General features: G+C 43.4%; 1 protein-coding gene across 3 annotated transcripts in view; it reads left to right on the top strand.

Annotated features, from left to right (window-relative positions):
- WIPF1 (WAS/WASL interacting protein family member 1) overlaps window positions 1-15,618 on the top strand; it is a 57,476-nt gene that overhangs the window by 14,048 nt on the left and 27,810 nt on the right. For 2 of the 3 annotated variants that reach the window (XM_086751457.1, XM_086751458.1), the window contains one exon: window positions 6,976-7,089. The gene's annotated coding sequence lies outside the window, so the exon portion shown is untranslated. Of the gene's footprint in view, window positions 1-3,627; window positions 3,673-6,975; window positions 7,090-15,618 lie in introns of those variants that run through there. The other variant, XM_086751459.1, reaches the window with a different exon arrangement.

Genomic DNA, 15,618 nt, shown 5'->3' with positions numbered 1-15,618 from the left:
AGGCAGTGGTATGTGTAAGTTTTGAATGCTGGTATTCAGCATGCTCCTTTAGTCTGGATCACCGTGTCCATTACACTCAAATATGTGGATGTAGGGTAGCGCACGTTTCTAATCTAAACCCAAAGCCTCCGAGCCTGTGATTCCCTTTTTATCCCCATAGCACAGGACAGCAAGTTATTTGTGTAAATGGCTTTACAGCTGTGTCTGTTGACATCCCTGTGTAGCTTAGCTGTCAGGCCACTGTGCAACTTGTTTTTGCTGCTGGGGTGGTCCTTTATCCATAAATCAAATGCTAATTGATTTCCTGGCAAGGGAGGGGAAGTCAATTATCGTCTTAAAAACAACTTGTGCCATCTGCAAGGTTACTAGCACACGTCTCCATTAGGTACCCAGGCGTGCATAAGGAAGAGCTTCAGGTATGCTTTCCACTCAGAAGATAGAGATGGTTTTGTCTTGTTTATATACAAGGAGAGATACAGCATTAGTGACAAGCAGCTGGCTTATCACGTAAGGTTACTGTCGAAAATCCTGTTGAGGATTGGGTCTTCTGGAAGGTGCCAGTCAACAGATTCCTAATCTGTGGCAAGGATGGGGAAATAAGTGGTTTGTTGATGTTGACAGAGGACAGAATTTATCAGGCATCAGATGTTACCCTTCATGTCTTTATGGTCAGCGGTCAGAGGTGACAGATCCTCTGGTGTCCATGGTGGCTGAACAAACCCCACAGCATGAGGGCTTTGTGGACCGACAAGTCCCCTCAGTGTCACCCAGCTGCCTCTGCTGTCCCTGCAGCGCCTCCCCCGTGGCCCTGCTGAAGGGCACGTGAGGTGCCGCTGTGCTCCGGACTTGGCTGGAGCGACACCCTGGGAGCCCGTTTTCCTTGGGCTCAGCTTAAAAGCAGCTGGGAGACTGCTGCGAGTTACCTGCTGGGCGAAGAAATTCCTCCCGTCTTGAATAGCCTGGAGTATCTGGGAGGGGGGATATAAAATGACATTTGCCCCACCAGTGACTTCAAGCGCAGCTCTGGCACAGTCCAGTATATGCAGCTAGATCTTCACAGGGTGGTTGACATATTACAAGTGACTTTGTAAGCGTAGCCCCTTCTTAAAATGGAGAGAAATAACCGGTGTGTTGTGAGGGCTGTCTGAGAGGCCCTGGGTGAGCAGCTGGGGGAGGACAAAGAGGCAGTGTGCTGAGAGCAAACATGGCCGCTTCCTGAACTCTTCAACTTCCCCTCAGCGCCTCTGAAGCTCGGGGTCCAGCGTATCACGTCTCTGCACGCTTACCGAGGGGAAAATGCTTAAGCTGCGTGCATCTCTCCGTGCTCTCAAGTGTCTTCCAGAGTAAATAATACCTCGGCCATTTGGCCAAGAACTTTAAATGAGGGCAGAGCAGGTGCCTCTGCAGACATGTGTTTGCACATGCACTCCTGCCACAACCGCCGCAGCTCAGACGTGCACGCGCAAGTAGGCGTGTGTGCGCCCCAAAAGAGCCTGATGCAAAAGCATCCATTTTGTGGACCAGTCTTTTTCTCAGTCATGCATGTATTTCCTTTTGTTTGGGTTTCCTCTCTATGTTTATGCTTAAAATATTTCTATCTCCTATTAGATGGGGGGGATTTGTTCAATATTTAGCTGCTGAAGTTCTTTGAATTGGAAAGGTTTGCGCTGGTCTCACCTTGTCAGCCTTAACGGGTCTTCTCCTTTCCTGAGCTTCTCCCTTTATTCACCAACTTTTTGTGTGGTGTCAGCCAGCTTCCAGGGGAGGCAGGATTATTCTTGTGCGGTTGCTGTTGCACAAGCACAGAACTTGGAAGCTGGTGACCCCGGCAGCGGGCACGTGCTGGTCTGTGAAATCCTGCTGTTTGCTGCTGCCTCTTTGCCAGAAGTCACTGCTCCCACATCTCTTGTGGGTTGGAGGGATCCTGGAAACCACTGCCACTCAATTTCCAGTGGGATCAGTTAGATTACTTTAACTCACCAATAAAAATGATTGGAGCTAATTTAGCTTGTTTGATAGTAGTAAACTAGCAAGCAGTGCTAGAAGCCCCCAGGCAGCAGACAGAGGCAATCCCTGGCTGGTAGTGATCGGGAGGCTGCTTGCAACATTGATGTCTTCATCTGCCACAGTTTAATTTAAAAGGTGACATTGTTTAGTGGAAACCTCTTAATTTACATAAAATTACATAGACTGCATCAATGGGCAAAGAAGGTGCTCCCATTGATGTGCTCTGGGCCTCTCACTGTAAGCTGTGGTTTTGTGTTACAGCCTGGGTAGCAGCAGAGCCAGCTTCATGCCAGCAGTTGTCCCCTGCTGCCTGAGAGTGAGAAAAAGAACAAAAATGAATTGACTTTTGAATACTAGCTAAGATTTTCAATATGGTCCATGGCACAGGCTGTGGAACCTCTGTGCCAGCACACCTGAGACATGGGGCACAGTGGGAGAAATGAATGGTGATGAGTGCGGAAAGCTTTGCATCCCATATGTGCAGCATCACTGTTTGTTCACTCTCTTCCTGCCTTCAGGTTCTTCACACCCACACTTAGGTGTAGCTAAACCAAATTAGGGCCCCAACACAGATGTTTGGGATCAGTCCCCAAGGGAACCCCTTTGGCTGTGTAACCCATCTGCCTTCACTTAGTAATTGTCAGGCTGATCAGTGCCCCAGGCACTGTTATTTCAGCTCTCACTAAATAAAGGGACATTTAATTGATCTCTGTGCTGTCCCTCAGCCCTGTTAGCCTAATTGGAGGGTGTTTAACCCGCTCCACAAGGAGCATCTTCCAGCAGAGCAGTATCTCCTTGCTGACCCTGGTAAGACCGTTCTGCCTCTCCTCTGATATCGTGGTCTTCAAACTTTATCTCCAGGCTGTTTCAGCATTTCTGGTGTTGGTACCACTTAGGATTAGATTGCCTTTCCAAAATTCATGTGTCTTTAAAAAAAAATTCTGCTGAAGCACCACCTATTGACTGATCCTGTAAACATACTCTTCTAATCCAGGACTTCACTGTCCTTCCTTTTGTGACGTGTTCAGACCTGTTTGTATCATCACTAAATGACAATAGGTGGATGCAACTGAGAAGAGAACCTCTACTATTCTGAAGCCATAAACTATATTTCATAGGACTCAAACTCCTGTGAAAGCTATTTGCCATATTCAAATGAAAAATATTTCTGAAAATTGCTGATAACTGCATCTCTTCAAATACATCAATTCATTACCACTCTGAAAATTGAATAAACAAATATTCTTGGACTGAAATTTCCCACGCCTGCAGCGTAATTACATTCTCCACTATTGCATTTGTTTCCTCTTTAAAAGAAGGGAGGGGCACTGAGCATACTGTAACAGAATCACATTCAGCATTTGGTATTAATACAAAGAAATAGTACAGAAGGGTCCATTGAATCATGGAGTGACTCAGAAGGCCATAGGAGGAGGGCTTTTTGGCTATGCAGAAATGTCAGTGGTTCAACATGAGAGCAGAAAGCTCTTAAACATGCTGTAAGGGACAGTTGGTTTCTTGATCTGGTTTTAAAAAGTACGAGAAGCAAGTCTAGCAAGGTGCAGTGAGGAAGTGTGATGTCACATGCAGCTCTACAGGAAACGAGATTGAAGCTGCTGGGGAAGTTCAGAACCGGGTGACCTCCAACGGATTCAAAGAGCACAGGTTAGTCCTCTTAAAATGTCTCTTTAACTGTCCTACAGAGAGATTGCACATGTATTTCCACAGCTTTTTGGCAGGGGAGCATAAGAAGTGGTCCATATGGCACTTAATCTTAGCAGGTAGCGAGCGACGTGGGCTTTCAGAGCAGGACCTTATGGGGCAGAAATAGGAAGCTTTTCTGCAAGTTACGCAGTTTGTGAGAAGCCTGGAGCCCGTCTTGCTGTACAACAGCAGTGAGTCACGCTAGAAGAGTGAATGAAATCTTCTCTGTTTTGTTAAGATTTTCATATAATGAGCAAAATGTCTGGATTTTTAATAGAAGTATTCAATGTTAATAAATACCAGAAAGTGTTTTTCCAAGCGCAAATTAAAGCTATTGACTATAGTGAGAACTTCACTTTGTTCCTTTTGGCTCTACCAAGTATATAGCTGTTCTGTTTGATTTTACTGGTGTAAAACTTGTTAAGGTTTTCTCTCATTCCTAGCGATTTCTGTTGAGAAATTCCATCTCAGCTTTTCTGTGCTGGACGGTTTTGGCTTGCGAATGCACCGTATCAGGAATGAAATGGCACCAGTTTTGTGCTGGAGAGCTTGGGAGCTCTCAGAGGGAGGCTGTTCAATGGAACACATGTTTTGTATTCCTACACGAAAACACATTTGTTACTTTTAAACATCAGTAGGCAATTGTGATTAATTAAAAATTTTAAATGTGAAATCGGAGTGAAAATCAAAAAGAAAATAATCTTCAGGATGATAAAGTGTAGACTATAGTAATAGTGCTTCACAGAATGTGAACTAAAACTAAATCCCAGTGTGGGGCACATGTGGTGCTGGGGGAAGAGGAGGTGGCGGCTGTGCAGGCTGTGGCGGGTGGCAGATGCTGTACCAAGAGCATGCCAGACATGCAAATCAGAGATTTGAGTGTCAGGCAAGTATTCCTAAAATTGTCCAGACTTCTTCCCAAGTCCTTTTAATCGTTTCCCTGATTCTGTAGGAAAACAGACTTAAGTTGCACTGCTGTTTTACCCTCCTCATGCCACCTACTGCATTCATCCTGATTTCAGCATAAAAGCATCTACCTGAAATGAACGTGGTAGCTCAGGAAGGACCAGGCTGCATGAGCAGAGAAGTGCACGCCTCCTCCTGCCCGGGGAGGTGGATGCTGGGGCTGGCTCTGCTGCGGCCTGCTGAGGGTCTCACTAATTTGGGAATAGCAGTGTCCTGTTCCGGTGCAGCTAACAGCTCTGTGGCTCTCACTCTCCGCAGCCTTGCAGAGCTTGCTGTCCTATTTTGAGCTTTGGAGTTTTACATGCAGAAGGCTCTGGCCTTAAGTGGGCTCCTCTGCTTCTGTAAAACTGGCAACTTTTGCAAAGAGAGACAGTGTTCTACCCAGAATTGGCCTTTCTGCTTTATTAGGGTTTATAGCCTCCACCAGGCACTGTGAAACTCAACTCTTTTTAACTAAGAATGTGATTTAAAAGCAATTTAGTAAAATCCCACTGCAGACATTTTCATTTCAGCCTAATCCTGCCTTTTAGCGGCTCATCTCAAATAGATTAGGAGTTGTTTTAAGCTAAATATAATGGCTCGTAAATAATATTTTTGAGCCTCCATGCAATGGTTTGTGCCAGGTATTTAAAACTGAATTAAAAAATAAATTGATATACACTTTCCTAAATAAAGCAAGCTGAACACTTTTACTTAGCTACCAGGAGTGAGCACAGGCAACTGGGACTGAGAGAGGAGGGAAAGAGCGGGAAAGGGTGTAGGGGAGGGAGAACTTCTGAATGGGGCTGTTCCACCAGCTTGCGTTATGAAAACGAGGGAAAGAATGTTTCTTTCCCTAGCAATTTAAAAAGGAAATCTGCAAAGAAAGGAAAGGGAATAAAGACTACAGACTAAACAAAGAGAAATAAATATGGATTGGAATGAGAGAGAAGGAAACCAAAAAAGAAAATAGTAAAAAATGGAACCAGATGGGGACAAATTCTGTGCTTAGGAAAAAAAAAACACTCCTTTTTACTGAACTTCAGAAGGAAGGGAGACTGTCTCTGTGTGTTTGCACATATTCATGGCATCTGTGGAAGAAAAATTCATTTTTCTGCATGGTTTTTTTTTTAATTATTTATTTTTATTTCTGTCCCTTGGGCAGTATTACTATAAAAGTTTGTAAGTCTGAGAGAGCTTCAAAGTTAGATGAAATCAACTTCAAATTATCCTTAATTCTGCAAACAAACAGAATAAACCATTCAGAATGCCCCTTTTAAACACTGGCCGCTTTTGCTCCCCAAAAGCTACTCAGCTGCATTGCTCTGACTTTGTGTCTGCTGTGCACTTGGGTGCATGGCACGGGGTTGTCCAGTCCTCTGCAAGGGAAAAAACAGGAGTTAAGATACACAACATGAGCTCAGGCAAACCTGAACTGCACAGGCCATCTTCAGGGAGTGTATGGCACAATGCCCTCGTGGGGTTGTTCCACCACGTGGTGCATGTGGAGGCTTCATACCAGGGAGGGACTGGAGTCTCGGGACTTTGATCTCCAAACAGAAGTAAATCCATAAAATGCTGAATGGTTACTGCTGTAATATTTTATTTTAAATTGACTGGATTGTTAAAGACATTGTGTTGTTTTACTATTAAGTACATCAAACGGGTGAGGGTATCTTTTACCGGGACACTACTGGTAGCACGTCTCTGTCACCCCTTGCTGGCCGTTCCCTCCCCCTTCCTCCCCCCCACACACTTGAATGCAAGTTCTACAAATCATTTCTGTAATTAGCTGTTAAAAGCATCTCGTAGTTGAAGGAGGTCGGTTTCACTTTTGCTTAGTTGATTTGTTTCATCTTTTGCACGCATTTTTCTCTAGCCTAAGCTATAGAAACCTCCGTATTGCAAAGCTGGTTGGTGAACCATGGCTCTTTAGGAGGAGCAACTGTAGCAGTGCATAACTCTGTTCAGTCTTACCCCACATCCATCCACACCTGGTTTTAGGCTTTTCTGCTTTCATTCCAGCATTTATATTGGCTTTTTCTATGCTATGCTGCAGTCGGGGGAATTATCTTAAATTTGTTTGAGAACAAATTGGGGCCTTTGGCCTCAGAGGCTGATACGGAGAGCACAAGCTGTGTATTTTCCTGATCTGATTCTGTTTTTGTGGAGGTGGGCTCCTCCTTACACGCTGCTAGTTTCTCATGCAGAATTTCTCCTTACACAAGGAAATGCATAATAGATATGTACCCAGGCTCTGTGGTTCCTTATGTTTTAGTTTTCCAATTAATAGTTGTTTTTTTTTTCTCTTCCTTGCAGGAATGTGCAAACTGGGAAATGTTACTGTGATCTAATTAACTTCAGCAAGTGTATTCTGGACAGAATTTGCCAGGCCTCTTATTCTGTGCAAGCATCTCTCCTGCTGGTGACGAGGTACAGAGCCTGTGGGGTTTGCACCGGGAGAAGGGTGGGAGCAGGGAGGAGTGGCTGTGTGAGCAGCAGCACAAGGAAACACGTCTCCGGCATCTGTCATCCCAGGCCTGTAACAGTCGGAAGGCACAGAGCCACCTCCTGTCTTGATATGCAGTGTGGCAACGTAGGAGTCATTCTTCTCCAGGGCGGGATTAACAGCAGTGCCAGGATACTGACATGCTCTGATGCGGCATGCCTTCCCTGATGTCAGATTTAGGTGCCTTAGGTTTTGTCAAATTTTCTGCCAAATCCACAAGCTTTTAAGACGTGCATTAAGACGGGTTTTTTTTCATTCCAGTAGCACAGGGCTAAGTGGAAGGTTTTAGGACTTCACAAGTAGGCCAGGAGTGCTAAGATATGGCTTAACCAAGTGCTGTGAATTTGTAGTTGTCCTGTCTTAGAGCAAATGATGTTACACTTGAACAGGGGGCAGTGAAGGCTGCAATGTTCAGAGTTTGGTGCTAAAGAACAGAAATAGCATGAAAAAGTCCACTGAGACACATAGTGAATCAGGAAGAAAGAAATAACAGCGCATTTACTTTTTAATTATTTTTTTTTTCTTGCAGCAGAGGCGCAAGCAGAAAGCATGTGCTGTAGATAGACTGTGACATGCTGACCTAGAGCTGGTGCAGTCCAGCAGATCAAATATTATTTCCTATCTCAAATGCACTGTATTGTGAGCCCTGACTGTGGCTTCTTTATGATTAGTGGGCCAGGTAGAAACTGCTGCTGGAAGGGTCCCAGACACGTCTGGGATTTTGGCTCTCTGTAAACATGAGCGTAATACCATTCTGGGCTGCTTTTTCATATCTGTTGCTGGTCCATTTGGGTTGGTGTAGTTTCAGCAATGCACTTGCTTTGGAAACCACAGTCTGGAGAAATCTGGGTGCTGGTCTTGGGAGATCTAAGAGGGAAGAGTTAGCCCTAACTCATTTGTGGCTCCACAACTCATACCAAGCACGATAAACTGCTGTCAGGATGATGATTGGTGCAAAGCCTAATATTTGGAGAGTTATTCCACATTAGAGGACCAAAAAAGATGGTACTGCTGTGTGATCAGTAGCCAAACACACGTTTGGACACTGAGAGCTAGAAAGGATGGCCTGTTTGCAGGAGGGAGACATGAATATAGGGAAAATATGTATATTTTTAAATTTACATTTACATTTTGTTTCAAATTAGTAAATTATGTGCTGCAAAAGAACATACAATACAATACTGAGATAAAGATGGTGAATTGTGTCACCCTCATCAGTTTCAAATATGATGTAGTATTATGGACCATCCTAGGAACAGCCACATAATGATGAGAAATGGAGGAAAGACTGGAGGAAACATGGTTGCTTAGCCTAAAGAAGAAAAGACCAAAGAGGCATGTAAACAGTTTTCAAATAGCCAAGAAGAGGAAATAAATAAATTATTCTGCACATCAGTTGTAAATAGGATGAGAAATAGCAAATGAAATCACAGCAAAGGATGTTTAGATGAGGTACTGGGAAAAGCTTCATTAGCTGTAAGGCTAACGAATTAGATGACTGAGGGATATTGCAGGATTTTGATCACTGGAGATTTTCAGGAAGAGAAGAGAAATAAATGCCTGTCAGCAATTACATAATAGATAGTGACTCAGGGGAAGCTGTCTGTTCTTCTGTATTTCAGTCTCCTTGTTGACAGTGACTTTAATTTTTTCTGGTAATTGATGAAAGCTGAATTGTTACTTTAAAGGCTCTAAACACTTACATATGTATGGTACAGTATATCCTGCACTCCGTTTTTCAGGGAGGGAACGTGACATGCTGTTCTTGAGTTTCCTGAGGAGATTTTGCTCTTCTAATTTGGGAAATAGATAAACTGAGCTCATTATACTGTGCACTGTGGGGAAAGTACTGGGTTGTTACCACTAGCAGCTGGCAAGGTAACTACCAGGTCTGCTCCCAGTATAAGAGGGAGACTTGAAAGGCAGGTGAACAGTTGTGGGAAGACAGAAAACTGCTCATTTTTATCATGGATCTCAAAACTCTGCTACTAATGGCAAACTTCAGATTCAAAAATGGCAAAATCAGTTTGGTCTGCATTGAACGGCATTTCCTAATAGCCAGTTTTGGTGGATCAGGGCTCACCTGAAGCAGTGTTTAGGCTGCAGAGTTCAGGCTTTGTTCATACAGCAGCCCTGGTGCTGCCATACTGCTTCTGCGCAGAAGCAGGGCTTTTTCTCTGCGCAGTGGTGCCTGGACCAGCACCACCTGTAACCCAGCCCTCCGTGAGCCAGCGTGCTTGTAAGGGCCTTGGCAAGTACAGAAGAAAACAGTGATCCTTGCAGTAGCACTTGTTTCAGGACTACTGGTCATCAGGACTGCGGTTTAAGAGAGAAAGTAGACTTCATGAGAGTAATAATGTCTAATGACCAGACAAAACCAATGCAAAACTTCCTTTCAGCTGTGGGTTTGATCCAGATACAACAGCTTTCTGACTTTGGAAAAAGTTTTATTTTTATCTGGAAGCTTGTGACCTCAGATTTGAAGTGGTTCTTAACTCTCCGTTTAATTACCAATTCTGGTTTTGAAAGCAGAGATGTTAGGAGTTGTGCTTTAGTCTGCCATACGCTAAACTTAGTCTTCAAACTTACTTAAAACAAGCCCAGCTTGGTTTTGCCCTTGCAAGCTAGCCAAACCAGTCAGCCAGTGTGATCAGGGTTTCAGCTGTATTTACAAGATTCAGCAGATGTGATGCTAACTTTAGCTAGAGTTTAACAACTGTGACAACCAATCTTATTACAAAGAAATTAACGGGGAAATTGGCTGCCACCTTCCAATACCTGCTGTTTCGGGGCACCTGCGTTGAGCACTCCAGCCTGCAGTGACCAATTTGTTTTCTCCTCTGAGCTTTTGTTAGATTGGCATTAGCAAGGATGAATTTGAGCAGTCCTGTGGAGTAAGAAGAGGACTTGCCGGTGAAGTATGTTCTAAAGAGGAAATGCAAGTGTTGAATGATGGTATATGGCTGCTTTTGGTTTTGTGGGTATGTTTTTTCATGGCAGTGGTATGCCATATAGACTTTTTTTTAGGTTAAAACAGCACCAAACTACTATTTTTATGCAAAAAGCTGCATTTGGAATACCAGCAGGAGCTCAGCTAGACCTGCTGTCTTGCATAGAGGCAAATTACCTCCAAAATCAGCTACTCCCTGTGGAGCAGGCAGTCTCAGAGCTGCCAGCTAACACAGACATGCGATGCTGGCTGGGCACCCTTCCAAAAAACTGGCAGAAACCAGGAGCTGCCAGCCTCAGAGCAGCTGGCTGGGATACCTTGTCTGTCCTCAAGCAATGGCTTGCAGCTCCCACCAAGCTCGGGCAAGATGTGGATTTGTCCCTCTAGCGCGTTCAGCTGCCTAGCAGGTCCGGCTGAGCAGGGAGATGACCTATGCAGTCAGCCAGGTATGACCTCATGTGTGATGTCACTAGAGTCCCCTGAGCCCCCCGGTATACCAACCTGTACCCTCCGGGGCAGGCACCCACATGACACGTGGCCTTTGACTGCGCTTGCTACGTGGAAACACTGGGTTGTTGAAGGTCATGGAAAACAGTTGGAGAGAGAAATATTTAAAATGCAGACAGCTGAACGGAATATCTTCCTTTTAATTAACCATGACTTGGGAAAATGCTCCTTTTTAGTGTGCGTGGACTCGCCTAGCTTCACAAATAGAAAGCGGGACGTGCTGCAAGCGCCCACAGGGTCCAGCCCGAGTTGCCGCAGTAGGCAATGCGGTTGCGTTGTTTTCCTTGTTGGGAAGGCAATGCAGGACATGCCTCCTCTGTACGTAGGGGAAGATCAGCAGCTCTTGCTGGTAAGCCATGGAAGACTTTGCCCTGCCTATTTTTTTGGCAGAATCCATTAATAATCATTCTTTCCAGCTTCTCTTCTTCACTCACTAGCGACGTACTTGCCATGTGCAGCTGTAAAAAGTTGTTTCCAAAGAGAAATAAATTGGAGCAAAGACTTCTGTAATCGGAGACGTGGAGGAAAGCAGAAGGGCGTTTTCACTTTGTTGTCCTTGGTTGCTTTTGGTTTGATTTGTGCCATGCTTTAAACTAGTCCCCTGTACAGAACTTGTGGGCCCCTTGCTTGTCCGCGTCTGTGTCCTCGCAGTGCTGGCTCTAGCGGCACCAGCTCCCCCTGTATCCCTCCCAGGACCAGGTGATGATCGAGGCAGTCAGGAGTCAGGAAGAGCACCCTGTGCTGGGTAAGCAGCGCCATGTCAATACAGATGTGAAGCTGTGAAAGCATAAGCCTCTAGCAATCGGATTGTGATGTCTGAGTTGGAAAATTTCTGTTTGGATACCAAAGTTAATGATCATACTTATAGTTTTTCAGGACATCTTTACTGAAAAGCCTTTCTAATTAAAACCACAAGTTTATCAAAACCTCTTTTTCTTCCTGAGATTGACGGTGAATTTAAATTTCAGGAATCAGGAAGTTCTAAAATTACCTTTTAAAAATATATTTAAAATACCTAAAGCAAACATAGGTGCTGCTGAAACTTGTACAAATTTCAGAACAAAGAACAAACCCCAAAATTTTTCATTTTTATTAATTTTTAATTACTTTTTAAAATTTCATGATTGAAATAGAAATCTCTTCGTATCTTAAACTTTGACAGTACATAAAATTAGTTTCCCCTTCTTTCTAGTTTGTTTTATTGTGGTTTTTTTCTCTCAAAACCACATCATTAAATCCTGTAGTATACCAACATACACAAGTAGAGATTTTAATGCCTCTCCAGGCAGAACAGGGAATCTAAATTCCTAGACTGACTTAGTCTTTAATATAACATTAGAATTCCTTTGAGTCTAAAAAAACCACAGACTGATGCAAAACAGAACTTATGCCTTGCCATCTATTAGATAATTGCCAAGATAAGTAAGGATATTTCATATATGAAATCTTAAAAAAATATCTTTAATTATAGAGTTTTCAACTAGACAATGGAAACCTTAGATTATGGACAGCCTAACTGTGTGCCCTTACTGTGGATGTTTAAATGGGCATCATCTGCTGCAGATGTGTACTGTGTGCCCTGGTACATATGTGGACACTTCATAATCCAAATATCAAGGCTGAGTCTTCAGTTAAAATGCCACATGTAAAATCTGAACCCTCTGTTTCAATGTTACCTGACTTGTATTTCGTAGTACTCTAGTAAATTATATAAAATGTAATTATGGTTGGTCAATACTCTGATCTTTGCCTAGCTTGTAACGGTATAGATATGAAGAATGTTACTGTTGCCTGGATTTTACTCTTTGCATTTTGGCAGATTATTTATGAAATGATTGAAACGTCTCTTAGCTGTATCTTTCTTTTCCAAGTGACTTTTGACATTTTTTTCTTGCCAAAAGGCAACGTTGGAAATACTTAACAGAAAAATTCATCCTTGTATTACTCCGGATGTTTTCCAGATTGGCCCAGATGGAAATTGTCGGTGGTAGGAACAGTGCATGAGCGCCGCGGGTGACCTGCACACATGCAAACTCAGATGCTGAAGGCTAAAGTCTCTCCCATTACACGGGGAGGGATATTCAGTGTGCTGTGGGTTAGATTTTTACTGCTTCACAAGGAGCTAGACTAAATCCAAAAAGAAGAGGCAGAATTTCAGATTTGTCCTTCCACCACTGCAGCCCTGAGTGTCTGCAGGCCTGAGTGCCAGGCTCCTTGCCTGGGAGTCTCTCTAAACACCAGTCTGCTGGTTCTGCCTCCCTCTTGTGGTTTCAATTCCCAGGGCTGATCTAGAGCTCATCTCCATGCTGGCCAAAGAGTGAGCGTGTCTCCAGGCACCCTCCCGCCTCTCTTCCTCCACCCATCCCTCTGCTTGGCCCCTAGCTTGGAGGTGACCGTTTGCAGGGTGGTCACCAAACCACTAATTTGCTCTGGAGCTGCTCTTCCCGAAAAGAGTCTAGAGCAGGAGATCCTCTGCAGGGTTTCCATCTGTATTTCCATCTGGTAGCAGTTTTGTCCAGTAACTGGTCTCAGAGGTGGCGAAGTGCTGGCCAGCTCAGAATAAGGTATGTGATACATTCAGTGGTTGAGTATCGCAGGAGGAAAAGTCAATTCTAGCAGCTGGTAGTCTGCTTTAGCTCTACAGCTACAGCTGGCAGCCCTCATCACTTATCATACAGATTCGCCTTACCACTTTGGGACCTGTCGTGGTTTTGTTAGGGGGGGGGGGGGGCCTAAGGTGGTAGAGATATGAGATAAGAGATATGCCCTGTTCACTGATGGGTCCTGATCAGGGCTGAACTACGACAGGACCGTACCTTCTGCTCTAGTACAAGACTTCGTGGGTCAGGAGCGAAACTATAGCAGTTCCTATCAGCTAAGGACAGCTGATAATTTTTTTTTTAACTTGTATTAAAAAATTAGACTTTTAAAATTAAGCTTTTCTTGCTGTAGTAATAAAGGCAGTGAATTATTGTAGTTAATATGGGTATGTTATAAAATCTGTTTTTTAAAACAGAGAAAAAGATGGTCTGGTTCAGTAGATTTTATATACGATACAAAGAACGAAACAATATAGAGATAATGGCAATCTTCAATCAACTTAATGGTTATCTGATCTGTTAGTTTTGTACAAGCCATCTAAACATAGTTTTTGAATTGTCTTTTTGGACAGTTTTTAATAGCAATAATGTATTGCTTCCTCTATCTATTTCTCTGAAGTAAGCTGCAGGAGAAGTTTCTTGCTGGATTCCAACCAGGCGAATAATCTCATGATGCAGGAACATAACATTTTGGACTTGTTTTTTATATGGAATAGAATGAGACATCATTTGCCAGTACTGCCAGGGTATTAGGTGATCGTGTAAATTCACATGTGAACTAATGTATTTTCAGTAATACTGTTGCTTTTCTTTGTTGTTTTTAAATTAATCCTTTTCAACCCAAAATAGGTACAGTAGGACGCTTAAGGTTAAAATTAATCTCTTATCCTTAATTCACCTTGAGGTTTGAGGTTTGTTTTTGGTTTGGTTTGTTTTTTTTTTCTACTGCTTTGGACACAGTTTCCAAAGTTTTGAAGACCATTTGAAAAGATGATCACCTTTTGGCCACAGTTTCTGAGTAGTCTGGGATGAGCTAAGGTTGGCTCCAGCATGAAGAAGGGGTGATGAAAGTTGTGGAGTTGGGGCGGGGGGACATGACACGCATTTCGTAAAGCACACCCTCTGTTTGTTTCAGATTACTTTTTGCCTCCAGTTTTCCCTCCTCTTTATTATTTCCATCCTGATTTTAAAATCTCTTCTGCAGATTTGTTTTTATATTGCCGAGAACCTTTAAAAATAATTACTGAAACCATAGCAGCCCATCTGAAAGCTTTCTGAGACGCAGTATGAACTACACAGCAGGCCAGACCTCAGAGGGCAGAGGCCCCCTTCCAAGCGAGCAAGAACGGATGCTGCGAGCTGCTTTGATTGCTTGTGCAAACGGACACTTTGTCGTCCAGCTCCCTGTGTGTGCGGATACCCAGCGTACGTTGCCCGGCTTCACATACAGGGTTTTCAGGCTTTGACAGTGATATTCATTTTTAATTACTGTAAGCTAGTTAGTACATAAATTATGTCAGAGAGTTTAATTTTGTAGCTATTCTCAGAGGAGGATTGATGATAAAATACCAATCATAGTACATACTAAAAACTCTTAAGTATGCAAAGTAATGGTATATTTTGCATACATTCATTTATACCTCAGTAAGCTGAAAATTTTCCATTATTTGCAAACTCACATTAATTCCTTTGGGCATGTGAATTATAGAAAAGTAATTGTTTTGCAACAGCGCAGAAGAGTCTCTGAAGAACTTGGCTTTCCCTGGCCATGTTGTTGAAATACGCATGTAAATGGCAGATCAAATGCCATTTTATAGCCTTTTGCACTGGAGGTCAGAAGGTTTGTGAATACAGGATACAAGTCATAGGCAGAATGAGTCCTCATTTAGTGTCTAGTCAGTCTGTAAGGTCTGATGTGAGTTTCTGTTCAGTTTATGGTCTGTGTGCAGGGCACAGAGGGAAAGTTATGGGGAGTTTTTCAATAGGTTGTGGTCCTTTGCGACAGATGACAGTATATCTAGCTGGTTGCTCTCCCCAAGTTCATGAAGCAAGATGCCGGCATCATGATGGCATCTCTGTGCAGACTGTGGCTGTGGTCCTTGCTCCATCAGCCTTCTCCATCCAGAAGACGGTGGTGTGGGATCCAGCGCCAACCTTGATTGCTGACTGTGACATTCCTCAAATTCATTACTTATGTGCAAATATGATTCAGTGCCTCCCAAATGATCTGGTTTAGTGACTAACCCTAAGCTACAGTGCAAATCCCTGCACATCAGAGAACATCAAGAGACTTTGCAGGATGTACTCTTCTTAGTCTTTAAGTCTGATCATCCCAGATAATTCAAACACTTTCAGCTAAGTCATAAGGTACCACGCGTCTCATCCAGACCCTCTGC

This window comes from Chlamydotis macqueenii, chromosome 6, assembly GCF_036417535.1.
Source record: "Chlamydotis macqueenii isolate bChlMac1 chromosome 6, bChlMac1.mat, whole genome shotgun sequence".
Lineage (NCBI taxonomy): Eukaryota > Metazoa > Chordata > Aves > Otidiformes > Otididae > Chlamydotis > Chlamydotis macqueenii.
The sequence above is the reverse complement of the archived record's forward strand: the minus strand, read 5'-3'. Positions and strand labels throughout refer to the sequence as shown.